General features: G+C 37.9%; 1 protein-coding gene across 4 annotated transcripts in view; it reads right to left on the bottom strand.

The window, feature by feature from the left end:
• MTUS2 (microtubule associated scaffold protein 2) overlaps positions 1-13,624 on the bottom strand; it is a 702,116-nt gene that overhangs the window by 259,093 nt on the left and 429,399 nt on the right. The gene's annotated exons all lie outside the window — the stretch shown is intronic.

Genomic DNA, 13,624 nt, shown 5'->3' with positions numbered 1-13,624 from the left:
CTACTGAGCCAGGGGAGTAGGGAAAGAACAGGAGACAGTAAGGACAAAATAAAAGCAACACAAATGGGCAGCATAAAATAGAAAAAGCAGCAATTGCATCTCCCTTATTTCTGATATTTATCATATTTATCAGAAATGCTCTTCCCCACACATGCGTATCCACGTTCCTTTACATCACAGTTCTGTCCGTTTGCCCTTTCAAATAGATCATGAATCCTTGGCAATCAAGACCACAGCTCTCATAGCACCCAACACAATAACTGCCCTGTAAGACATTCCCAACAAGTATTTGCTGAATTTAATTGAAGTGAATTAATAGAATAAAACATATTATAAATAGGTCATATAATGGTATACACGCTGAGGCCCACAACTGAACCATTAGCCGTGGCTATCAATCCAGACTTCCAGGCATCAGTGCAGATGGAATTGGAATAGAGGGACCCTCTCCTCACCTCTGACCCTTTGTTTCCCAAACATGCAAATTCTGAGTAAAATAGAACAAAATAAATTTTGTTTGGCTTTAGAGAGTTTGCATTCTTTTTCCCCAGCTTTACTGAGGCATCATTGATAAATAAAAATTGTATATATTTATGGTGTGTGATGTGATGTTTTAATATATGTATACATTATGAAATAACTACTATAATCACAGTAATTAATACATTCATCACCTCACATAGCTACCATTTTTGTGTGTCTGTGGTAAGAACACTTAGGAAAGATTCTCAGCAAGTTTCAAGTGTACAATAGGCATTGTTAACTACAGTCACTACGCTGTATATTATATCTCTAGAACTTACTCATCCTGCATAACTGAAACTTAGTATCCTTTGACCAACATCTCACCATTTTCCCCATCCCCCAGCCCCTGACAATCACTATTCCACTCTCTGCTTCTATGAGTTTGACTTTTATGGATTTCACATACAAGTGAAATCATACATCATTTGTCATGTGGTCTGGCTTATTTTACCCAGCATAATATCATCAAGGTTCATGTGCTGTGATGGTTAATACTGAGTGTCAACTTGATTGGATTGAAGGATGCAAAGTATTGCTCCTGGGTGTGTCTGTGATGGTGTTGCCAAGGGAGATTAACATTTGAGTCAGTGGCCTAGGAGGGGGTGACCCACCCTTAATCTGGGTGGGCACTATCCCCTTGGCTGCCAGCAGGGCTAGAAAAAGCAGGCAAAAGAAGGTGGAATTAGCAGACTTGCTGAGTCTTCCAGCCTCCATCTTTCTCCTATGGTTGGAATATGAATTAGCTCAGCCATTATGGAGAACAGTATGGAGGTTCCTCAAAAAATCAGAATTACCATTGATTCAGCAATCTCATGACTGGGTATATATCCAAAGGAATTGAACTTTAATCATCATGTACCCGTTAAATATTTGTTATTTTCTGCAGCTTTGGTTTTGACACTTCCTGTCCTCGAACATCACACTCCAAGTTCTTCAGCTTTTGGACTGTTGGACTTACATTAGTGGTTTGCCAGGGGCTCTTGGGCCTTTGGCCACAGATTGAAGGCTGTACTGGCTTCCCTAATTTTGAGGTTTTAGGAGTTGGACTGGCTTCCTTGCTCCTCAGCTTGCAGAGGGCCTACTGTGAGACTTCACCTTGTGACCATGAGTCAATACTCCTTAGTAAACTCCCTTTCATATATACATCTGTCCTATTAGTTCTGTCCCTCTAGAGAACCCTAATACATGTTAACACAAATGACAGGTTCTCCTTTTTTTTTTTTTTTTTGAGACAGAGTCTTGCTCCGTCGCCAGGTGCCAGGCTGGAGTGCAGTGGCATGATCTCAGCTCACTGCAACCTCCGCATCCCAGGTTCAAGCAATTTTCCTGCCTCAGCCTCCCAAGCTGGGGCTACAGGAGTGCGCCACCATGCCCAGCTAATTTTTGTATTTTAGTAGAGATGGGGTTTCACCATGTTGGCCAGGATGGTCTTGATCTCTTGACCTTGTGACCCACCCACCTCGGCCTCCCAAAGTGCTGGGATTACAGGCGTGAGCCACTGCGCCCGGCCAGGTTCTCCTTCCTTTTAAAGGCTGAATAATATTCCACTGCATGCTACATTCTTAAATTCATGTATCTATCAATGGACATTAGGTTGTTTTCATATCTTGGCTGTTGTGAACAATGCTGTGATTAACATGGGAATGCAGATATCCCTTCAACATACCAAGTTCAATTCCTTTGGATATATGCCCAGTCATGACATCACTGGATCACATGGCAATTCTAATTTTTTGAGGAACCTCCATACTTTTTTCCCATAATGGCTGAACTAATTCATATCCCAACCAACGGTATATATGTTTCTTTTAATTTTTTTTTTTTTTACATTTTCACAAAAACTTATCTTCTGTTTCTTTGATAATAGCCATCCTAATGGGTGTGAGGTGCTATCTCATTCTGGTTTTTATTTGCATTTTCATGATGATTAATGAAGTTGAGCATATTTTCATATACTTGTTGGCCATCTGTATGTCTTCTTTTGATAAATGTCTACTCAAGTCATTTGCTTCCTTTTTAGCTAAATAATTTTCAATTATATAGTTGTGCTGAAACCAAGAAAGGGAAATCTACAGGTATGCAAAGTCAAGAGAAAATTGAAGTCACAGAAGTAATATCAGAGTAGATGCTGAAGCCAAAATGACATCAGACATACCCTTAGTGTCTGTAGTCTTGATAATCCTGTGGGCACTGGGTCCAGATCACAGACCACAGAGAGCTGGAGAGAGTTACTCACCAAAAATCAGGACATGCAAGTCCTGGAGAATTATACCCTCAGCCTGCAGAAGCAGCAGAGAAGCTTGGCATCAGCTTGGGGGCTGCGTGGCAGAATCAGCTGAAGAAACTAGAGTCCTCTTAGCCTGAGACAAGGAGGATGTTGGGACTCAGGAAATCTAGGCTGAAAAATGACCCTAAAAAACCAGACCCAGAAGTAGGGAAAGCTCCTTGGAGCTCTGACAGGAAAATAAAATCATCTGTAAAGAATACTTCTCTAGCCCAAAGCAACAGGAGTGTCCTGGAAAGCCACCTCATGAACATGAGCCCAGAGCCAAAAGATACTAAAATGTTAAAGAACCCTTTTAAATCACTTCCAGTGACCACATTTCTATATAACTAGACATAAATACCTAAAATAGAAGTGAGCCATATCTGCTGGAAATTTTTTAAACGGTCTTCTAAACAACTCTTGGATCAAGGAAGGCATCAAAACCACAATTGCAGAAAATAAATACTTAATGGATACAGATGAAAACAGTTGGCCACTAGGAACAAGTTGATTTTTTTCCCTGTGTTTATTTTCCAATCTTTCTCCTGCCCTTTCCAACAGAGAATGGGAATTGATACAGTTGCTCACATTCCAGGACTCAGATTGGGATCTACCTGTTAGAGATCAATATTAAAAACAGACCCCATAGGTCTGAATGTTCTGCACTTCCCTTCCAGAAAACTGGGATGACAACAACAGCACCTGTCCCTGGATGGGAGAAGGCAGGAGCATCTCACTTTTGTCTCTCACTTCCACCGCTAGAGGCCCTTCCATGGCCTAGACCAGCTTGGCACCAGACATTCTGCAGTAATGCGCTTTTCCTCACTCAGCAATACCTCTCTGTTTCCATTTTTCATAGTGTTGGTGGTCGTGTACCATAACTATCCTAATATTGAATTGGATTTGGGCTTTCCCATTAAAAGAAGTAAAATAGAAGAGTCTGCACGCTGCCTTTAATCACACGCTATTTCAGTCTCTCTGTCGAGGAAAAATTAGTGCGCCACACAGTTCATTCCAGCTTTCTAGGTTCTTGTGTAGGTTGCACTGGGGCTTGAGTTTTCAGGGAGTTTGTGGGAAAGGTGACTGACTAAGGTCAGAATTATGTGTCCTGATACTCCCAGAAATAATTTTATTTTAAAAATGCCCAATCTCACCCTAATTATATAATACAACCTAGAGAATACAAAGATAATATTGAGTAAAATATACCTTCAGTGACAAGAGAGAATAAAATAAATGAAGCAAGTGCTCAACAGAAGAGGCTATAAAGAATCCAAAGAATTGCCTCTGGCAACTGAATGACCCTGATAAGCCAAAAGATAGATTTAAAGATAAAATATAATAATAAATTAAAGGAAAAAGAGTAGATTAATAGGTTAGAGTTTTCTTTGAGAAAAAAAGAAACCTCAATAACCATATGAACATTTAGCTAATCAAGAAAAAATGAAAAAAATATAATATTGGTTATAAGAGGGAAAGACAGAAATTCAGATAAAACTTTAAGAACAATATGTTAATAGAAAACTTGAGTGAAATGGATAATTTTGCAGAAAAATGTTGTATAAATTAATTGGAACATCTAAATAGGCTAAAAAGCAGAAAAATCATTGAGAAAGTTGCTAGTTATTGATTTATAATAAGCTCCAGGCCAAAACATTCCTAAGTGAATCATAAAGAATTAGTATGAAGATAACTAAGTTCAACAGTACAGAGAAAAATAATCCCAGAAAATCTATTTAAATAATTCACTGTAGCAAAGAGTCAAGGAGAAAAATCATAGAAATATCTATTATTGGTTTAAACAAACCCTTAAAAAATTCAACATTTATTCCTGATTGAAAAAAAGTATTGAATAAAATCTGAATTAGGGTAATTCCTTAAAATAAACAAAGCATGCATTTCAGACCACGTGTTTAATAGTTTCAATTGAACCATTAAGATTAACAAATACTAAAAGCATTCCCAATAAAGCCCAAGGCAAGAAAAATCATTTAACATCTCTATTATTGAATATTATTTAAGACGTACAGTTAAAATGATACATTTTTAAAGGTTTAAATATTAAAAATGGTAAAAATTACCATTATTAGCTGGGCACGGTGGCTCACACCTGTAATCCCAGCACTTTGGGAGGCCAAGGAGGGCGGATTACCTAAGGTTGGGAGTTCAACAGCAGCCTCACCAACATGGAGAAACCCTGTCTCTACTAAAAATACAAAATTACCTGGGTGTGGTGGCGCATGCCTGTAATCCCAGCTACTTGAGAGGCTGAGGCAGGAGAATCGCTTGAACCCGGGAGGCGGAGGTTGCAGTGAGGTGAGATCACCCCACTGCACTCCAGCCTGGGCAACAAGAGCAAAACTCCATCTCAAAAATAAATAAATACAATAATAAATAATAAAAATTGCTATATTACAGATATTAATATACTAAGTCCAAAAACAGTCCACTGAAAATATAAACAATATGCATTAAATGACCAGTTAACAACAGCTTAAGAAAGAACATTAAAAATTTTATTTAAATTATTTACAAATAAATAAAAACATATAAATTTAACTGAAAATATGAGGGACTAATAAAAAAAAGTGGTAAGTCCTATTTTGTGGGGAAGTCACCTTCAAAAACTGATATGCAAAGGCCATCTTGAAGAATAAATCTGTGAGAATAGCAGGGGGTGTGGGGAGTAGAAGAGGAAGTGTTACGTAGGTGTACCACCAGAGGTATTACACGGTGGGAAACAGACAAATCCGTGAAACGAAGGGTACAGAAGGAGATCTCAGCAGGTGACAGAAGCGGCGTTATAAATCAGAGAAAAAAGTTTTTCCTATGTGTTTGTACTATTGGTTGGCCATTTGGCTACACGTAAGCTTCATCTCATTTTCAGGCTTTCCACCAAAATAATTTTTTAAATAGAAGATAGCTTTACCTGAATAATGGTGGAAACATGCAACTGAATACTATGTAATTGTTAAAGAGTGTGATGCATGGTTACAGTCATCAGTAAAGAATAACCTGTTGGATAGGTCATATTCTGCTGCAGAATTGCTCATATAAGATAATACCTTACAAAATTATCCACAAGTCTATGTGCATTTACCAATATAATGGGTGGAGGAGCGTTCAGTGGAATCCTCAGGCCTGGTGAGAGAGGGCCTGTCTGTATGCTGCTGAAGCCCCAACACCTGGCCAGCACAGAACATAGTAGGTGCTTAATAGATACATTTGAAATGAAAAATCAAAATCAAATTATGTCTAATTATTTATATTTTTAACTGTTTTATATTATAAAACCATATTTTCATTATAATGGAAGAGGGACTGGAAGCTATTTTCACTCCAGAAAAGCCAATTGATGTACTGCAAGGCAAAAATCATGACTGACTCTTGACACTGAAATTCATGGAGTAGCTGCTAAATTTCCCATTTTTTCTTACAAATGTAGGCCTAGTTCTATGTAGCTTCTCTTTTGAGAAGCATCTATAAAAATAATTGCCTATTACTTCCCTTTGCCATGTGAGGTATGGCAGTGGCAATATTCCATTTCAACCTTTCAAATGTCTTTTTCAGATGAGAATAACCTTCTGAAATGGGAATGACAAAAATGGCTCAGAGTTTTTTCTTCCAAAAGCATTCAAAAGAATTGTTTTCCTTCTTTTCCTGTCAATCTCCAGGTGATATGGTAGATTTACCTCTCCCTTTTCAAAATTATGGCAGAAATGTCTCCCTGGAAATAGCAACTTCTTAGACAGAATTAAAAAGATGAGATTGGATCACTGCAAATACAAAATGTCTGTGGGTGAGTGAAAATACAAAATCACATTTCTCTCAGCACGAGGTTCTGAATTACAGCTTGTCATTGGCATCTCCAGCAGGTAGCTCTTAACTATCAGTGTAATAAAACTATTCAGCTTTGTGCTTCAGATTACCAAACCTATATAAAGAGAAATATAAACTGACATCCATCATGAATGTTGACTATGCTTTTACTGTTTTACTTCTGGGTAGATTTCACAGTGGGTACATTTCCCTACTTTGTCCCAAGATGCCTGTGGGGTCAGTGTGATCATCCCCACTGGTGGCATCGCAAGTCTGTTCTCACAAATTGCCTAAGCAGAGTGTTTTTACATCACCCCAAACTTCTGTTTTTCTTAAAAATGCAAAAACCAAACCCTCAATAAATGGCACTACACAATCATCCAAGTACATCACAGTTTGAAGAATGAAGTGGAAAGAAAGGTTAAAGCTTATTAACCTAATTTTTAAAAAGGCAACAGGAAGGCCAACACGTGATTGAATAATTTCACATGGTATTTACTAACTCTGCTCTGACACGACCTCAGAGTAATTTTGGTGTTCTTATTGTTAATATCCAGGCTCAATGTTTTCATTTTCTTTTTGGACAGAAGACTCTGAATTTTTAGGAACATTCACTGTGAAATCCCTCCTAATTCAGTTGAAAAAAACAGCCGAATTTTAAATTCAAACACTTTAAATCTTGTGAGGAATGCTTTCACTCCCACAACATTTAATACAGACATGGAGAATAGCTAATGCTCCATGTTGCAAAAACAGAATTTTCTACCTACCTGAACGAAAGCAGGAAGCAAACAGTAATTAATTCTGAATCATAGGTAATAATGTCAGAAAACCCAGACAGTACTAACTCTCCATTCCTTCCACATAATCAAATCTATTAAGCTAAAAATGAGCAAAAGGTAGATAGAAATGCCTGGTTAATTCAGTTAAATAAGCCACTTAAAGCCAACTAACCATCATTCCATGAATTCTTTCTGCTTTGATTATCAACCGTGCAGATCAAAAATATTTTCTATAAAACATATCAGAAACCTGTAGTGTCCTGAACTGGGAGTCAGGAGTCTGGTATCTGGTCTCAGTCTTTCCCCTCACTGGCTATTTATTTTTCCTACACTCTAAAGTTCTTTCCAGCTCTCACACTCTTGAGGTTTCTGATTACATAAAACTGATTTTTTAAACTGATCATTGCAAGCCCAATCAGCCCAATGTGTGTGTGTGTGTGTGTGTGTGTGTGAGTGTGTGTGTGCACGCACGTGTGTGTGTGTGTATGTGTATGCATATTCTGTTTAGCCTACACATTGTTTTTGGAAATCATGGTATTAATTAACAACATTCAAAGTTGAGGAATTTCCCCAAAAAATCTGAATTTCTGACTTTTATTAATTTAAAAAAACAGAAGATCCGGAAATACTAAATGATACCTGGCAGTGGGGTAGTGACTTGAACCTTTAGACATGGCAGGTACTCCTTTGCCGCAGTCTCCACTGCTCTCTAATGTGTCTATGACTCTTAGGTCAAATGTCACTTACCATTGGTTGTCAAACTACTTTTATTTTTCTTACATTTGAATAAAAGGAAAAAATTTCTTATATCCTATTAAAGCAACAAAATAAAGATCCAGAATACTGAATGTGCCACATAAATGTAAGAAAATAATTTTCTTCACTTCCATGTAAAAATGTGTTAGGTGTTTAATATGCAAATAAGCATATCTGCACTGAAGTCATACAACGTAAGACAGCATTTTGAAATAAACCACAGTAAATACTGGCATAGGAAAAAATTATGATGAAAACTTAATGACATGAGGTAAAAACCCTACAACTTCAGTAAGATTTGTTTCTGAATGTGAACAAATAGCTGTCGCAACCATGAAATAATGAGTTAATGAACTGCTGAAGATTAAGCGTTTTAGGGGTGATGAGTTCATAAAAGTACTTATTGAATGTAGCTGTAATCATGTATTCTGAACACACAGAAATCACCTTTTGTAAATATAAGTGTGTCCTAAAACACTGTTGTTCAGGGTATTGAAGAATTACTATAAAAAGTGCAGGATAAGTTGCATGAAAATATAAATGTCACCATTTGTGACATTTTCTATTGCAGCTGATGAGAGCACTGTAAGCTATATCTATCTGTGATGTGATGAGAAAGTTGGTGTGACTGAAGAAATGGTGGACATGGTGCTGATGAAACAGACAGCAGCAGGAAAATATTTAGTTTTGCGTGTCAGAAAAAGTTTTAAAAAGCTCTTTAAAAGCAGCTTAATATAAATATCTAAAATTGTCCTCCTGAAGATGGTAACTTCATACATGCTATAAAATAGAACATGTTTATGTTATATAACACTGAATAACAACATTTTATAGAAGTAATTTATGTCAGTTCATTGAATAATTCAGTGGGAAATTCCTTGTACTAAAACCTTAAAAACAGGCATAACAAAATGATGAGTGAGCTGGCCTGAACCACCTGTGGCTTGAGCCACAGCAATTCAGGCTTGGCTGGATGGATCAGATGTACAACGTGGTATTTAGCCATGCTATATAAAATCAGATTATGGTATTAAAGACATTTTCTAAAGTACTGAAAGAAATCATTTTTTTTCTCATAATGCAGGCAAAAATCCTGATGGTGAAAAAAGGATCAAAGACTTATCATTCTTGTATGATGCTACAACCTACCTAAATACTCTTCTGCATAGATATTCACAAATGGAACACAAATATAGGAACTCACTGGTAAGATTATCTGGCATGAATAACGCATCTCACTTTCCTATACTGAAATCAGTCTCCAGAAATGAAAATAAAGACCTGTACTCTAGTCCCGAAATTGTAAAGTTGAAGCCTTAATTATTCCAAACAATTACCTGATTTCAAAGTTTATAAAAATAAATTAATAATGCTTAATTGACATTTCTCATTATCACCTGTTCAGCCTGCTTCTGAGCATGAGGAGGTTGCTTGTATCAGACCAACCCTCTCACTGAAAATAGCAAAAATTACAAGGCTACTTGAAAGTATTAGCGAGCAATAACAGCAGCCAGAATTTATGCACGTTAATGCCGGCATGAAGCAAAACACATAAAGATGTAAGCCAGGCTTTCCCTGCTGATTTTTCTCCTTGGGTCCTTTGCTGACTTGCAGCACAGAACACTGAGGAAGAGAAGAAAAAAGCAACCTAGAGCTCCCAGCAGTCTCATGAGGTGATTTTATCAGTTTCTTCTCTCCTGGTTTTTGGTTATTTGGTCCTTGCTCTTGGAATACCTGGTAATTTTTTAAAATCTAATGCTATACGTCATGTTTAAAACATTTTAGAGGCTCTTGATGATGTGATCTTCATTCAGAAAAAATATGATTTTTATCTGGCTGCCAGTAAAAGTATGAGCAAATCGCTGGCCAGATATAAGTTTAATGTAAATAAGGAAAAAAATGTACACAGATGAACATGGTTTACCTCTGAGGATAGTGAGTTTCCTATAGTAAAAGGAAAATGTTTGGAAATTTTGGCAAACCACTTTGTGGAAGTGTTTTAGAAAAGATTCCTGTATCTGAGGTATAGTTGGATTTTATACCTTTAAGATTTCTTCCTGAAACTGAGATTTTGAGTTTATTTTTAAGACATAGAAATTAAAATGGTAAATTGAGACAGAGTCCAACCCAAACATCCAAATTTAACTACAGGATTCATACTTCTAAGCAACATGAAACACATTAGAGGTCCATGTGAATCTCTGGACCAATAATACAATAACAGTTATCAATAATATAGCTGTTTTGGAATGCTCCATGAAAAAGAAGTCAATGGGAAAGGAATCTGCATTTAATACAGTACATATTAAAAGTGCCCTTGACCCTGAACCATGATAAAGTGGATCAAGAAGACAGGCTGTTCTAAGTAAAGGCCAAGAAAACGAGTGAAAATGTTGAGAACACAGTACTTTGCAATAAAACTAATGGTTCAGATGCAGAAATGACATTGAAGCTAGAAGTCAAGACAAAATTAAAGTCATTGACCAAAGGCAGAACACAGAAACAACCAAGAAAATTACTGCCGAAAACTAGAGGTCAAATTAGGTGATGTTTAAGAGACAGGGGAGCCAGCAGAAATCAACCCTAGAGCCAAGGTACCAAAGTCTAGGGGACTTGTAAAAGAATCACAGTCTGCCTCAGTGAAGAAGCCCTTCTGCGTTAACTTCATGGCAAAATCAACAGGACCTTCCAGGATGCAGGCATGCTAGCAGCCGGAGGCAATGCAGTGGCTTATCCTGGTTGGCTCTTTGTCCTAAAGATGTCCTGTCCACGTTTCTCAAGCCAATGTATAGCTGTCCCCAGAGCTGTGTTGTTATGGTACAAGAAGAATGCAAAGCAAAAACCTGTGCATTTTTCAATGTTACAAGAAGGGAGAAAATTTGTTTATCTAAAATTTGTATTACATATATCACACATGTCCAATTTTACATAATTATATAAAAGAGATGTTTTCTTCCCCCCTTCTCCTTTCTCTTCATTTTTATGTCCTTCATCCTCTACTCTCCCTGCACCTCTTCCACCTCAGACAACCTGGTGAGTTACTTAGTCCCTCATGCTAATATTAGTTACAAAGCATATATGTATTCATACAGGGCCAGGCCTTGTGGCTCACACCTGTAATCCCAACAATTTGGGAGGCTGGGGCAGGAGGATTCCCTGAGCCCAGGAGTTGGAGACCAGTCTGGGCAACATAGTGAGGCTCTACTAAAATTTAAACAAAAAAATTAGCCAGGTGTGGTGGTACACCCCTGAAGTTCCAGCTACTTAGGAGGCTGAGATGGGAGGACTGCTTAAGCCCAGGAGGTTGAGGCTACAGTGAGCTATGATCATGTCACTGTACTCCAGCCTGGGCAAGAGAGTGAGATCCCATCTCTAAAAAAAGGAATGGGCCCCTAAATATACTTTCTTGCATTTTACTTTACTCACAGGAATCCCTTCAAGTCATCTGGCAGATGCTCAATTCATTCTCTGTAATCTGTATACAATATTCTATGACATGGAGGCTCCAAATTTATAATGTATTCAACCACTCCCCTACTGAATGCCATTCATTTCATTCCAATTTTTGCCATGATATGTGGTCATAAATATTATGCATATATCTTCATGTATTGATGCTTTTATTCTACAAGACAGATTCTTAGGAGTAAGATTGCTGGGTGAAAGCATACGTATATAACAGATACTGCCAAATTGCTTTCCAAAAAGGCCACAATTCACAAATATAAGAAAAAACACCATAATTCCATTAATATTAAACTGGATATATTTTGAAATAGAATACAAAAGTTACATAATTGTTTGGAAGACATGTAAGACTTTAACAAAACATGGGACTTTCTTAATATTCTCTAGGGCATGTGTTTTCTTTTCACTGCCAAGTTTGAGAGGCTCTAGATTGCATGATAGAAATAGTATGTAACTTCTAGGAGTAGCACATGACTCTCTTGTTTGGTGCAGTGTGAAACAGCAAAGCCTGACACAGTTCCATTCCAAGGATAAAGTCACTTCTCTCTCAGAGGTTAGAGAGATGGCATTCCTGCCTATAATTTTATCTTCCTTCGTTTTCCACAAAAGGAAAGCATGCCAACCCATGTAGCACCAGAGAACGCTCAGATTCTCCTCAGTATGAAGGTATGAAAGCTGTCTTAGAAGGAACTTCAAGAGATTGCCTTGATTTAATTCTTGGCTTCTTCCCTGGCAGAAAGGGAGGCCAAAGAGCTCAGGTCACTTGGTGTAGCTTCAGACAGCGAGTCCCTCAGGTCACTTGCCCTAGTGCTACAGACACATCCATAGGAGACATTGATAGCTGAAACCCCCAATCAGGAGCAAATCTCTCTCAATTGGTCATGACATAACACCATGGATTTTCCTTTTTAGGATGAAGCTGTCTCTATGCGGATTTCCTTTTTTATTTTTATTTTTTTGAGATGGAGTCTCACTCTGTTGTCCAGGTTGGAGTGCAGCTGCCCAATCTTGGCCTGCAGCCTCCACCTCCCAGGTTCAAGAGATTCTCCTGCCTCAGCCTCCCGAGTAGCTCAGATTACAGACCTACACTACCGTGCCCAGATAAATTTTTGCATTTTTAGTAGAGATGGGGTTTTGCCAGGTTGGGCAGGCTGGTCTCGGATTCCTGACCTCAGGTGATCCACCTGCCTCCGCCTCCCAAAGTGCTAGGATTACAGGTGTGAGCCATCACGTCCAGCCCCTATGCAGATTCAAATCCAGGACACATGTAAGAAGGAAAGAGAAGACTTGAGAATCCTGCTGTCATTCTGAAACCTGTAATCACTCTTCTTGAAAGGATTCTGAGATCAAACATCATCTTCACAATGGCTTAATTCTGGCTTTTAAGTAAAACTTTAAAAGTACTGAAGCTCTGGCTGGTTGGGAGGCTGAGGTGGGTGGATCAAGAGGTCAGGAGTTCAAGACCAGCCTAGCCAACATGATGAAACCCCATCTCTACCAAAAATACAAAAATTAGCCAGGCATGGTTGCAGGTGTCTATAATTCCAGCTACTCAAAAGGCTGAGACAGAGAATTGCTTGAACCTGGGAGGCAGAGGTTGCAGTGAGCAGAGGTCACGCGGTGCCACTGCACTCCAGCCTGGGCAACAGAGCGAGACTCTGACTCAAAAAAAAAGTAACAAAACTTATCTGTATGGTTATTGATTATTTCTATTTATTCAAAAATTTTTTTCTTTGGCTATTCCAAGGCATAGATTCATTTTCCTCAGTAAAAATTTCAATATTAAAGAGACTTCAAGTACAAAAAAGAGTAATTCAAGTTTTAAAGAATTTATTTCCACATTTTAGAATTTTGATGAACCCTAATGAATTTTATAGTCTTGAAAGCTTTGGAGAAAAAAAAATTAATATTTATCTAATATTTAAAATTTAAAAATATCAAAACAATAAATGTAGATCCTGTTTTGGGAGTGCAAATGAAGTTTCCTTGAAGTATCATGTGACAGTGG

This window comes from Sapajus apella, unplaced genomic scaffold (genome assembly GCF_009761245.1).
Source record: "Sapajus apella isolate SASKATOON/1434 unplaced genomic scaffold, GSC_monkey_1.0 scaffold32, whole genome shotgun sequence".
Lineage (NCBI taxonomy): Eukaryota > Metazoa > Chordata > Mammalia > Primates > Cebidae > Sapajus > Sapajus apella.
Note: the sequence above shows the minus strand (reverse complement) of the source record. Positions and strands in the feature narration are given on the sequence as shown.